General features: G+C 41.0%; 1 protein-coding gene across 2 annotated transcripts in view; it reads left to right on the top strand.

Moving 5' to 3' along the window:
- The first annotated feature begins 10,523 nt into the window (after nt 1-10,523).
- Nucleotides 10,524-12,390, top strand: part of AFF4 (ALF transcription elongation factor 4) — a 97,549-nt gene continuing 95,682 nt past the window's right edge. For both annotated transcript variants that reach the window (XM_060093352.1, XM_060093351.1), the window contains exon 1: nt 10,524-11,140. The gene's annotated coding sequence lies outside the window, so the exon portion shown is untranslated. The remainder of the gene's footprint in view (nt 11,141-12,390) is intronic.

Here is a 12,390-nt window from a genome sequence, read left to right as displayed (position 1 = left end):
AGAATTTACTGTTCATTAGTGAGTTTTTTTTCCTGTGTAAATTGCTTGAAATCATATGAAGGAAAACTATGGTTTGGATTGGTATAACTACCCTTCTAGATGGTTCCCAAAGATCCTATTTCCTGTTCTTTATGGCCTTGTATAGTCCCTTCCCACACTGAATAAAGGCTAACCAAAAAAAAGAATAAGGGCTAACCTCTGTGACCAGTACAACAGTACAAAAGTGACAGTGTGTGACTTCAGAGGCTAGGTCATAAAAGGCATTACAGTTTCTGCCTTGTCTCTTGAAACATTCACTCTAGGATGAACCAGCCTCTGTGGTATGAAGATACTCAAGCAACCTTGTAGAAAAACCCGTATGGAGAGGAACTAAGTCCTCCAAGCAACAACCAGCAGCAACCTGCCAGTCACATCCAGGAGCCACCTGGGAAGGAGGTCCTCCATCCGGAGTTCAGTCTTCATATAACTACAGCCTCTTAAGAGACCCAAGCCAGAACTGTTTAGCAAAGCCACACCTGAATTCCTGACTCACAGAAATTGTGAGAGATAATAAATGGTTATTGTTGTGTTAAGCCACTAAGTTTTGAGCAATTTGTTATGCAATAATTTTAAAAACCTAATGCTCATATATTTTAAAGTAAACATTTATTCAAAGACCACATTCAAGCTTCTGCTCATCTCCTTTGAGAAGTTTTTCCTAGACAACCTAGCTGAAATAACCCCTGAACTCATTCTATCCCTTTGCTCTGCTTTTTCTTCTTTACATTTATACCCAGAAATTTAGAGTTGTGTGTGTTTCTTCTCCGCTAAAATGGAAGCCCCATGAGAACAAGGACTATTTGTTCACTACTGCTCCTAAGACCAAGAGTGCTTAGAATGCTACTTGGTGTATCATAGGCACTCTACCAATAATTGTTGAAAGAATGAATAAATTAATAATAACAAAATCATTAATATTCTCATTTGCCTTAATAGTATACTTGGATTTTATTTTGCAGATGCAGATATGTATAGAGACTATGAGCTATGTGTGAATTTGTACTAACTACTTTTCTTAATGTTTGCATTAGGATCATTTTTACAGCAACATTTTTTGTTGATTCCCTTTTCTTAACAAGGCATTGTGGTAGGCAGCCTCTAAAATGGCTCCCAATGACTTCTGAGTCCTGGTATTCATGTCCTTGTACAGTCCCCTCTCACACTGGATGGGGCTGACTTGTGCAACCAATAGAATATTGCAGAAATGAATGGGACTTCTGATCATAAAAGACATTGGAAATTTTAAATGGAATATCTCATTACAACTGAATTTCTTCAAACAATTTAAAAAATTAAAAAGAGGCTTTAACCAAAGTTTCTGAGTGACTTATTATGCAAGCAAGGAAAGTCATTTACTGATGGCAGATTCATTACATCATGTTTGATTGTAGCGGCCAAAGAAATATATCCACAGAAAATAAACTTGTTTAAGATTATTAGCCTTTCTGTGAGAACAGTTACTCAGAGCTGAAGACATTGAGAGCAACATCAATAGTCAATTAAGACACAAGCTAAGTCATATCGACTGGTTTTCCTTGACTCTTTAATTTTTTTGTAATAGCTTCTTGAGATATAATGAACATGCCATACAATTCACCCATTGAAAGTATATAATTCAGAGTTGTACGGCCAACACCAGAATCAATTTTTGAACATTTTTATCACCCTCAAAAGAGACCTTGTACCCATTAGCAGTCGTTACCCATTTCGCCCCCAAGCACCCAGCTGTAGGTAACCACTAATCTCTTTAGGTCTCTGTAGATTTGCCTATTATGAACATTTCGTATAAATGGAAGCATACTGTGTATTGTCCTTTGTGCTGACTTCTTTCAGTCAGCATAAAGTTTACAAGGTTCGTCTATAGTGTAGCATATATCAGTATTTCATTTCTTTTTATTGCCAAATAATATTCTATTGTATGGACACGCCACATTGTTTGTCCATTCATTAGTTGGACACTGATGTTGTTTTCCATCTTTTGGCTATTATGAATAATATTGCCATGGACATTCTTGTGCAAGTTTTTTGAGGACTTTTAAAAATTCTCTTGGGTGTATTCTTAAAACTCTGGGTTAAGGCTTCCCTGGTGGCGCAGTGGTTGAGCGTCCGCCTACCGATGCAGGGGACGTGGGTTCGTGCCCCGGTCCAGGAAGATCCCACATGCAGCCTGCGCATCTGGAGCCTGTGCTCCGCAACGGGAGAGGCCACAACAGTGAGAGGTCCGTGTAACGCAAAAAAAAAACAACCCCAAAACTCTGGGTTATATGGTAACTTTATGCTTAACCTTTTGAGGAAAGCCAAAACAAAACCAAACCTCTGTGCATTTTTCAAAAACCGGGTATTTGTCTTTTGTCTTTTCACTTTATTGATGTTGTCCTTTGAAGCACAAAACTTTTTAATTTTGTTGAAGTCCAGTTTATGTTTTCCTTTTGTTGCTTGTACTTTTGGTGTCCTATCTAACCTAATAAACCATTGAAGATTTATGCCTATTTTTTTTTTTTTTTTTTTGCGTTACGTGGGCCTCTCACTGTCATGGCCTCTCTCGCCACGGAGCACAGGCTCCGGATGCACAGGCCCAGTGGCCATGGCTCACGGGCCCAGCCACTCCGCGGCATGCAGGATCCCCCCGGACCAGGGCACGAACCCGCGTCCCCCGCATCGGCAGGCGGACTCCCAACCACTGCACCACCAGGGAAGCCTCCTATGTTTTCTTTTAAGAGTTTTATAGTTTTAGCTTTTACAATTAGGGCTTGGATTCATTTTGAGCTGATTTTTGTATGTTGTGAAGTAGGAGTCCAATGTCATTCTTTTGCATATGGGTATACAGTTGTCCCAGCACGATTTGTTGAAAAGACTGTTGTTTGCCCATTGAATTGTCTAAGAATCCTTGTTGAAAATCAACTGACCATAAATATGAGGACTTACGTCTAGACTTTCAATCCTATTCCATTCATATATATGTACTTGACTCTTGATGAGTACACAGGAGTTACTGATACCAGTCAGTTGTTTATTCAAGGAATCAATGTTGAGTTTGAAGAATTACCACTAAGAGTAGTCTGTGGGACAACTACACATGAGAATATTTTCAAAGAAGTTGAGGAAACCCTAATTCAGTATAACCTGCCGTTGAGCTGAATAAGATGTGTTATAATTGATGGTGGTACCAATATGTGTGGAGGAGAAAAAGCTTAGTTGGACAGATTTACAAAGCTTTTGAAAATGTAAGGTGTTTAAAGCCTGTTGCAAATATTTGAATTTATCCTGTGTCATCAGACCAACAGTATCAACACTGAATTTCATTTGCTCTTCTGGACTTAACCACCATGTGTTCCAGGAATTGTTTTAGAAATAAACCTGAATATTCTGACTTGCTATACCACACAGCAGTTTGATGGTTTAGTAATGGTAAAGTATTATGGTGATTATTTGAGCTCTGGACTGAGATAGAAATTTTTAAAATTGAGGTAGAATACATATAACATAAAATTTAACATCTTAACCATTTTTTTTTTTTTTTTTTTTTTGCGGTACACGGGCCTCTCACTGTTGTGGCCTCTCCCGTTGCGGAGCACAGGCTCCGGACGCGCAGGCTCAGCGGCCGTGGCTCACGGGCCCAGCCGCTCCGCAGCATGTGGGATCTTCCCGGACCGGGGCACGAACCCGTGTCCCCTGCATCTCAACCCTGCGCCACCAGGGAAGCCCTTAACCAATTTTTAATGTACAGTTCAGTGGTATTAAGTACATGCACATTATTGTGCAACCATCACCACTATCCATCTCCAAAACTTGTTTCATCATGCAAAACTGAAACTCTGTACCCATTAAACAATAATTCCGCATTTCCTCCACCCCAGCCCCTGACAACTGCATTCTCCTATCTGTCTCTATGAATTTAACTACTCTTGGTATCTCTTATAAGTGGAATCATACAGTGTTTGTCTTTTTGTGACTGGCTTATTTCACCTAGCATAATATCCTCAAGGTTGATTCATGTTGTAGCATGTGCAAATTTCTCTTCCTTTTTAAGGTTGAATAATATTTTGTTAATGAATATACCACATTTTGCTTATCCATTCATCCATCAATGGACACTTGGGTTGCTTCCACCTTTTGGCTATTGGGAATAATGTTGTCAGATGGAAGTTTTTGGGAATAAGTGCCCTCAACGACTGTTGAACACTAAATGGCTTGGAAATTAGCTTTTACTGAAGACTCAATAATGCTTATTAACAAGTTCAACCTAAGTTACAAGGCAAACTGTTTATATGTGAAATTTTACTGCAGACAAGTCATTTCAGCAACAACTTTTTTTTGAATTACAATATCAAGTTGTTTTGTATACTTCCTGTGCTGTCCAAAGTTATAAGTAAAATGTCTATTACCATACAGATTTGCAGCATATATTTTTTCTAAGCTTGAACTACAGTGCCTATGGAGGTTTCTGGAATTTGCGGCAGTGAAAGCATGGAGTCCTAACCACTGGACCACCAGGGAATTCCCAGCAATGAATATTCTTAACTAATATCACATGCCAGTGGATTGATGTCAGTATTTGGCAGTACCTATCTGTGTGAAAAGATGTTTTCAAAATGAAATACTTAAAACTTTACAACAGATAAGCATTAACAGAAGAATATCTGAAATCACATTTGATGATAGGAAATATTAACTTTGAATCCCATGTAAGTGAAATGTTATCCCCGTTCCCTGCCAAAAAAGAAAAATTATTATTCTCATTAGTAGACTTGAATTACAAAGCTTAATTACTACATTTTGAATTTCATGAAAAATTGACGGAAAAAAATTTTAATCTATTATGTACCTACACGAAATCCTTGATTTTTGCCACTTGGCCTGTAAAGCCTAAAATATTTACTATCTGGCCTTTACAGAAAAAGTGCCAATCCCAGAAAGAAAGAGAGAGAAAAGAGCTAAAGATCAAGTCTTGAGACACCTCTATTCAGAAGTCAGGGAAAGGTAAAGGATCTCCTGCAAATGAGACTGAAAAGCAGCAGCCAGGAGGGAAACTTGGAGAGTGTGGCATCTCAAAAACCAGGAGAAGAAAGTGTCTCAAACAAGAGAAAATGGTTAACTGTGTTAAACACTAGTAAGGTAAAGACAAAGATTCAACTTTTGGATTTGACAGTGTGGGAACTGATGGTGATCTTGGTGAGTAGTTTCAGTGGCATGCTGGTAGCGGAAAAGATAGAGAGGAAAAGGTTAAAAAAATTAAATAATGCATCTGAAAATGTTTAGCTTTGTGCCCGGCACATCATAGTATGTACAGTAACTATCATTGAAGCAGACATGGATGTTGCCCGCCCATGTCCCTCACCTCTACCATTTCAGGAATATCAGTGTAACTTTGAATTATGCAGATGTTCCTGATTTTATTTGCCTGAAAAACGTCTCTGGCTGCTGTAGTTTGCTCTACTTACATGCAACAGGCCGAAGTTGCTAGAAAGCCCTCAACAGTGATCAACAGGAGTAGTTATATAAATACTCCAGGGACTTCCCTGGTGGCACAGTGGTTAAGACTCTGGGGTCCCAGTGCAGGGGGCCCGGGTTCAATCCCTGGTCAGGGAACTAGACCCCGCATGCCACAACTAAGAGCCCGCATGCAGCAACTAAAAGATCCCGCGTGCCTCAACGAAGATGCTGCACACGGCAAGGAAGATCCCATGTGCTGCAGCTAAGACCCAGAGCGGACAAATAAATGAATAAGAATTAAAAAATACTCCAGCTTCCTTGCCCCTCAGATGTGGTAACTGAGATATGTGTTCTCCAGTGTTCCCCAGAAGGATTACGAATGGGAAAACCTGATACTTGTGCAATTTGAAACAACCATCCCCCAGAAATTTGATTCGTAATCATGACACCTCAGGTAACAGTGAAGATTTGGACTGATCATGGCTCTAGATATTAATGTTCTCCAACTCAGGCTGAAAAATGGCTGCAAAGTCAGACACTGAGAATTGAACCAGTCTGTATCCACATGGATTACTATCAACATTAAATATCTACATGGATTACTGTCAACATTAACATAATTTTATTATTTCATTGTCATCTTCAGCATTACTACTATTCCAGGAACATTTGACCAGGAACAGAAAAATTGCAACTTTTCATTTCAGAAACTTCTCAAAGTCTCATTTAAATGAACAAAAACCTCATCAACTTTTCAATAGATGACTTAATTTTACTTATTTATTTGGCTGCACCACGCGGCTTGCAAGATCTTAGTTCCCTAACTAACCAGGGATCGTACCCCGGGCCTCCCACAGTGGGAGACCAGAGTCCTAACCACTGGACTGCCAGGGAATTCCCTATTTATTTATTTTTATTGAGGTGTAGTTGATTTACATTGTTGTGTAGTTTCTCCTGCACAGCAAAGTGATTCAGTTATATATATATACATATACATATTCTTTTTCATATTCTTTTCCATTATGGTTTATTGTGCGACATTGAATATAGCTCCCTGTGCTATATAGTAGGACCTTGTTGTTTATCCATTCTATAGATAACAGTTTGCATCTGCTAACCCCAGACTCCCAACCCATCCCTTCCCCATTCAACAGATGACTTTAAATGACAGTTTACACTGTGTGGTGGGCAGAATAATGGCCCCTCAAAGGTGTTTACGTACTAATCCCTGGAACCCTTGAATATGCTATGTTACATGCAAAATGGAATTAAGGTGGCAGATGGAATTAAGGTTACTAATTCAGCTGACCTTAATATAGAGAGATTATCTTAAATTATTTGAGTTGGTCCACAGTAATCACAAAGGCTCTCAAAAGCAGAAGAGGGAGGCAGAACAGAAGGTCAGAGGATGTGATTTAAGAAGGAGTCAACCAGCCCTTGCTGACTGTGAAGATGGATGAAGGCGTCACAAGACAAGGAATGTGGGCAGCCTCTAGAAGACGGAAAAGAGCCGCTGGAAAAGAGCCTCTGGAAAGGAGCAGTCTTGCCAACACTCTGATCTTAACACAGGAAGACCTCTGTCAGACTTCTGATTTATAAAATTGTAAGATGATAAATTTGTGTTATTTTAGGCCTCTAAGTTTGTGGTAATTTGTTAAAGTGGCAATAAAAACTAACACACTCTCAAGACTCTTTAAAATCTTTACCTTGCTGTGTGTGCTAATCCTAAGCTATTATACCATAATTCTTATCCAATCCTAATCAAGCCCCCTAAACTGAAAAACCCCCTTAGACCAGACCCCAAAACCTTATAAGTGTTCCAATTTCCCCTTGGAAATGCTACTGAAAACATCAAGGCACCCGTCTCTTTTATCAGTAAGTAATAAACTCAGCTTTGCCTTATCAACACACCATTTTGGTGCTATTTTTTTTGGTGCCAGCATTTGACCATCGTTTTATCCATATGCCTAGAACAGTACCTGCTATGTAGTAGATGTTTAATAAACATTTGATACATAATGAATAAATTATCTGAGTTTCTAAAATAACACGAACTAATATTTATGACTTAGTAATTCCTATGTCTAGAAGTCACTTTCAGAAAATCATTTTAAAGCCTGAGTGAAACCTTGTATGTGGATGTTTATATGTTTTATTCATAATCATTAAAAACTGGAAGCAACCCAAATGTCCTTCAACTGATGAATGCCTAAACAGGCTATGTTATAGTAATAGAATACTACTCAGCAATAAGAAGGGATAAATTACTGAGACATGCAACAACGATAGATAGATCTCAAAGACATTATGCTAAATGAATAAAGGCAGACTTAAAAGGCTACATACTGTGAGTCTATTCATGTGATACTCTGGAAAAGGTAAAAGTATAGGGACAGAAAGCACATCAGTGGTTGCCAGGAACTGGGGTTGAGGTGAGGAATTCATTACAAAGGAGCAAGAGGGAATGTTTGGGGGTAAAGGAAATGTTCTATATCTTGATTGGGGTGGTGGTCACATAGCTGTATGCATTTGTCAGAACTCATAGAACCATACATTGAAAAGGATAAATTTTACTGTATGTAAATTTTATTACTTTTTAATTTTTTATTGAACTATAGTGGATTTACAATGTTGTGTTAGTTTCTGGTGTACAGCAAAGTGACTCAGTTATATATATATATACATATATATATATATATTCTCTGTATGTAAATTATACCTTCACAAAAATCTGACTTAGAAACACCCCAGAACTCTACTGAGAATTGCTGCTGTAACAATATATACTGAATACTTTGTTCAAATATTGCCTGTTAATAAAAGTCATATTTTTCTTTGAGATTTTTTTCTCTTAAAGTTCTATGGTTTGTATTTTCTGATATTACACCAAACTGTGCAGTTTACTTACATTGTTCTAGAACATGAAGTTAGAGACAGAAAATTCACTTTGTTAAAATGGATGCATCTGATTAAATAAAATGACAGCGTATTAATATGTTACGAGTTGAGAAATATATAATTAGGAATTTTTTCTCTCATTGCTAAAAGAGAAAGAAATTCCTATTTGCAGAATAATTCCAAAGGAAAGTCTATTTTTTCCAACCCAGGCCCCCTTTTGTTTTTTTTTTGGCTGCGTTGGGTCTTCGTTGCTGCGCACAGGCACTCAGTAGTTGCGGTGCGTGGGCTTCTCAATGCGGTGGCTTCTCTAGTTGTGGAGCACAGGCTCTAGGCACACGGGCTTTAGTAGTTGTGGCTCGTGGGCTCTAGAGTGCAGGCTCAGGAGTTGTGGCGCACAGGCTTATTTGCTCTGCATGTGGGATTTTCCCAGACCAGGGATTGAACCCGTGTCCCCTGCACTGGCAGGCGGATTTTTAACCACTGTGCTAGCAGGGAAGTCCCCTCTTTTGGTTTTTAAGTAGGGTCTCATTTATATTGAAAAATTATCGTGATAATTTATGGAACAAAAAGCATATTATCTTTTGGTTAGCCAAGTAACATTTACGCCAAAATAAGTAAAGGAATCTTCTTGTAAAGTTTACGACATATCTTCAATGTTTTAGTACTTCTTTAATTGTGAAAAATGATAATCTTTCTTGTTGTCAGTCTCCATCTTCCCTCCCTTCTTATACAGGCTTGTAAATCTTCCAAGGCAGAATACAAAAGAAAACACGTGAAATTGGCACTACATCTATGGAGGACAATTTGGCAATCTCTATCCAAACTGAAAATACCTTTTGATTTAAAGATTGCCGTCTAATGAGTTATTGGTATACTTATCCATTTTATGAGACTATTAGTTGTGGCCTAGTTTGTAATTTAGTAACGGCTTGGCAACAACCTAAATGTCCACCTGTAGGAGATTGGTTAAAATAAATTGATATTTGCGTACAATGGAATACTATACTGCCCCTAGGAAGAATGAGACAGTTCTTTACACAGTGATATGGAAAGATATCCAGGATATTTTAAGTGAAAAAAGGAACTTAACAGTGTATATAGTACGTTACCTTTTGCATAAAAAGAGGTACGTATAAGTGTATTTTAATATATATTTACAACATATCTTGGGAAGGCTACATTAGAAAATGCTAAGTGATTGCCTCCGGAACTGGAGTAGTTGAAGGGCAGGGATGGGACTGCCAATTATTTTTCACTATATTTTGTCACAGTTCATTTTGAGTTTTGCATGAAATCATTTCCTAATTTATATAGATAGATAAAAATCTATATAAAGAGTTTAGCTTAAAAGAATATGGGGTCACTTCAGAATTTTAAAAAGAAAAATATTATACTACTATTGCTGCTGATGAATTACCAGCTTTTAGGGCTAATAAAAACATTTTCATATGCACACTCTTTATAGTTTATCATAAAGCTCCTCAAAATCCTTGCATTTTATTTTTAAAAATCTTTAAAATGCTTGCTTCAAAATTAGTAGAGAGTGAAAAAAACACCTTCATGAGGCTCCTTCATGGAAAGAAAACAGATAAGAAGCAGGAAATTATAAAGTGTTTTCCAAAATAATGAACCCAAAGTAGTTTCTCTGGACAGTTACCGTACTGGGTTCTATGAGACCCTTTGAAAATCCTGTCTAATCTATAACTATGGCTTTACTCTCAATTAAATTATAGCTTGTCCTGACTGGCAGGATGTTAAGAACTGAAGAAAAGTGTTCGGAATGATATCTTGAAAGAAAGTATTAACAGTAGAAGATGTTTAGATGACCAAGAAAAAGGGCTGGCTTGGCTTCGTCTGAGAAGTTCAAGAGAGGTTCTAGGCGGCCTCCGGCAGAGAAATTCCCAACGGACTTCCTTTTCCGGCCGGACCTGTCGAGGGCCGCCGCACTGACTCCAGGCTTCGACGGCAGCACCGCACCACGGGCCTGGGGGCTTCGGCCACACCCTCAGGAGGGGCGAACTACCTGACCTCCTGAGCCCCAGAACCAGAAGATCCGGCTCCACCCGGCCCCGCCCTTCTGAAACTCGCTAGCGGTTACGCGCTGGAGGGTGTGCGCGCCGAAGTGTGCGCGCGCGAAGTGTGGAGGCCCGATCCTGCCTGTCCCGCCCTGTTAGACGCGGCCGCCGGGCTCAGGGGCTCGGACCTAGGCCACCTGGGCCAGTACCCAGCCAGCCCGGCGTCGTCGGACACAACCGCCGCGCACGTCACCACCTCCAGCGTCACCTCCCAGCGATGTAGGATCCGCAGCCCTCCGCTTTTCTGGCGGGGAGGGGGCGCGGCGTCGCCACGTGATGCCTCGTCCCCGCCCGGCCCTGGTCACGTGGGTGGCGCGGCCGCTGCGTCAGTCGCTGTCCTGGCTGCGGGAGTTGAGCGCCGTCGCTGCCGCCGCCAGCGGACGGGGCGGGGGATCCCGGTGCCAGGTCCTCGTCAGCCCGCCCCTGCCTCCTCAGCCAGCCGTCCCGGTCTGGGCTCGACAGTCATGGAGCGGGGCGGAACCTCCGCCTGTGCTGTGTGAGGTGCGTCGCCACCGCCGCCGCCTGCGCTTTTCGAGACCTGCCGAATCCCCGCCGCCGCCCGGAGCTCCTCGCCCTTGGCAGTCTGTCGCCGCCCCCCGAACGGGTTCGAATGCGCGTCCGGTGAAGGTGCAGGCCCGGCGCCGCCTCTGCCGCAACCGGGAAATGGTTCGGGCCTAGCGGAGCCGGGACTGGAGGTGAGAAGAGCAGACAGACAGACTGAGGGCCGGGCCCGGCCGCGGGGAGGGGCTGGGGGGAGGGGAGGACAGGGTCCGTTTGGGGGCTCGGAGAGACCCTTCGGGCTAGGGCTGCTCGATCCGGCTTCCCTCGTCTTCGCGTTCCACCTCCGACCCTCAAAAATACAAATTAATTAAAAAGGCTAACCCAGTCCTAACAAAAATTCCCAGAAATCAGTCTTTTCACTGTTTCTCCTTTCCTCTTTCGTCCATTAATCCATTCCTTCGCTCAGAAATTCCATCGACTGATCTGTTACTTTTTAATACCCTTCTCAATTTCAAGTTATTTCTAGTTAAAGAGAAAATAGGCCTAGGTTCTGGCTATCATTACCCAACTAGTTCTCGCTTTCCTTCTCGCGATCCTGCGTACGTCCTCCTCCACCACCACCACCACCTCCTCCTCCTCCTCCTCCTCCTCCTCCTCCTCCTTCTTCTCCTCCTCCTCCCCGCCCCCCCCCCCGCAAAAAAAAAAAAAAAGGAAAAAAAATTTCCGCCTTCGACTGGCGAAGGGGGTTGACTAAAAATGGGAATGTGGGGGTTTAATACTTGAATACCCCCCCATAACTTCTGAATCGGTTAGCTAGTTACCCCGATAGCTTGCATTTGGATATTGATGGTGTAGGCCTTTCCTCCAGCTGCCTGTGCCCGGGGTTAATCTCGTAATTGACGTCAGTGCTTTGTTCCTTCCACTTTGCTGTTCCTTCCACTCTTTGAGGATGGATTATGGGATATAGGAGTTTGAGGAGTATCCTTATTACCTTTTCTTTCACAAATGGTATCATTTGTAGGAATGATACAAAGGTGCAAATTTGTACAAAGATACAAATCTGAAATGCTTTTGTATGGAGTTCAAACTAAGACGAAGAGTTCGATTTAGGGTTCTCATAGTCACTTGCAAAGAAGAATTGTGCGATTTCTTTTCTGCTGGCCTGTTGGAGATTTTAAACTAAGGCCAGTCCCTTTTCCAGTTACCACTGTTTTTCCTTACAGAATCTAGGCGATAGTTCCTTGTGTATAGGATGTTTGTAAATGTGATGTTTAAAATGTCTTGTTTTTGAGGGTTCAGATGTTAAAAGCGCAAAGCTTTGTTTCCATATTGATTCTGCAAAGCTTTGTAAAGTGTTCCTTTTATTTAACTGTCCTTTAACTTATCAAAATTGAAATATGAGAACTTTCTTAATTTGACATTTAATAAAGAGCTTCTGTGGCCT

Source organism: Mesoplodon densirostris, chromosome 3, assembly GCF_025265405.1.
Source record: "Mesoplodon densirostris isolate mMesDen1 chromosome 3, mMesDen1 primary haplotype, whole genome shotgun sequence".
In the NCBI taxonomy this organism is placed as follows: domain Eukaryota; kingdom Metazoa; phylum Chordata; class Mammalia; order Artiodactyla; family Ziphiidae; genus Mesoplodon; species Mesoplodon densirostris.
This window is presented reverse-complemented; position numbering and strand designations above follow the sequence as displayed.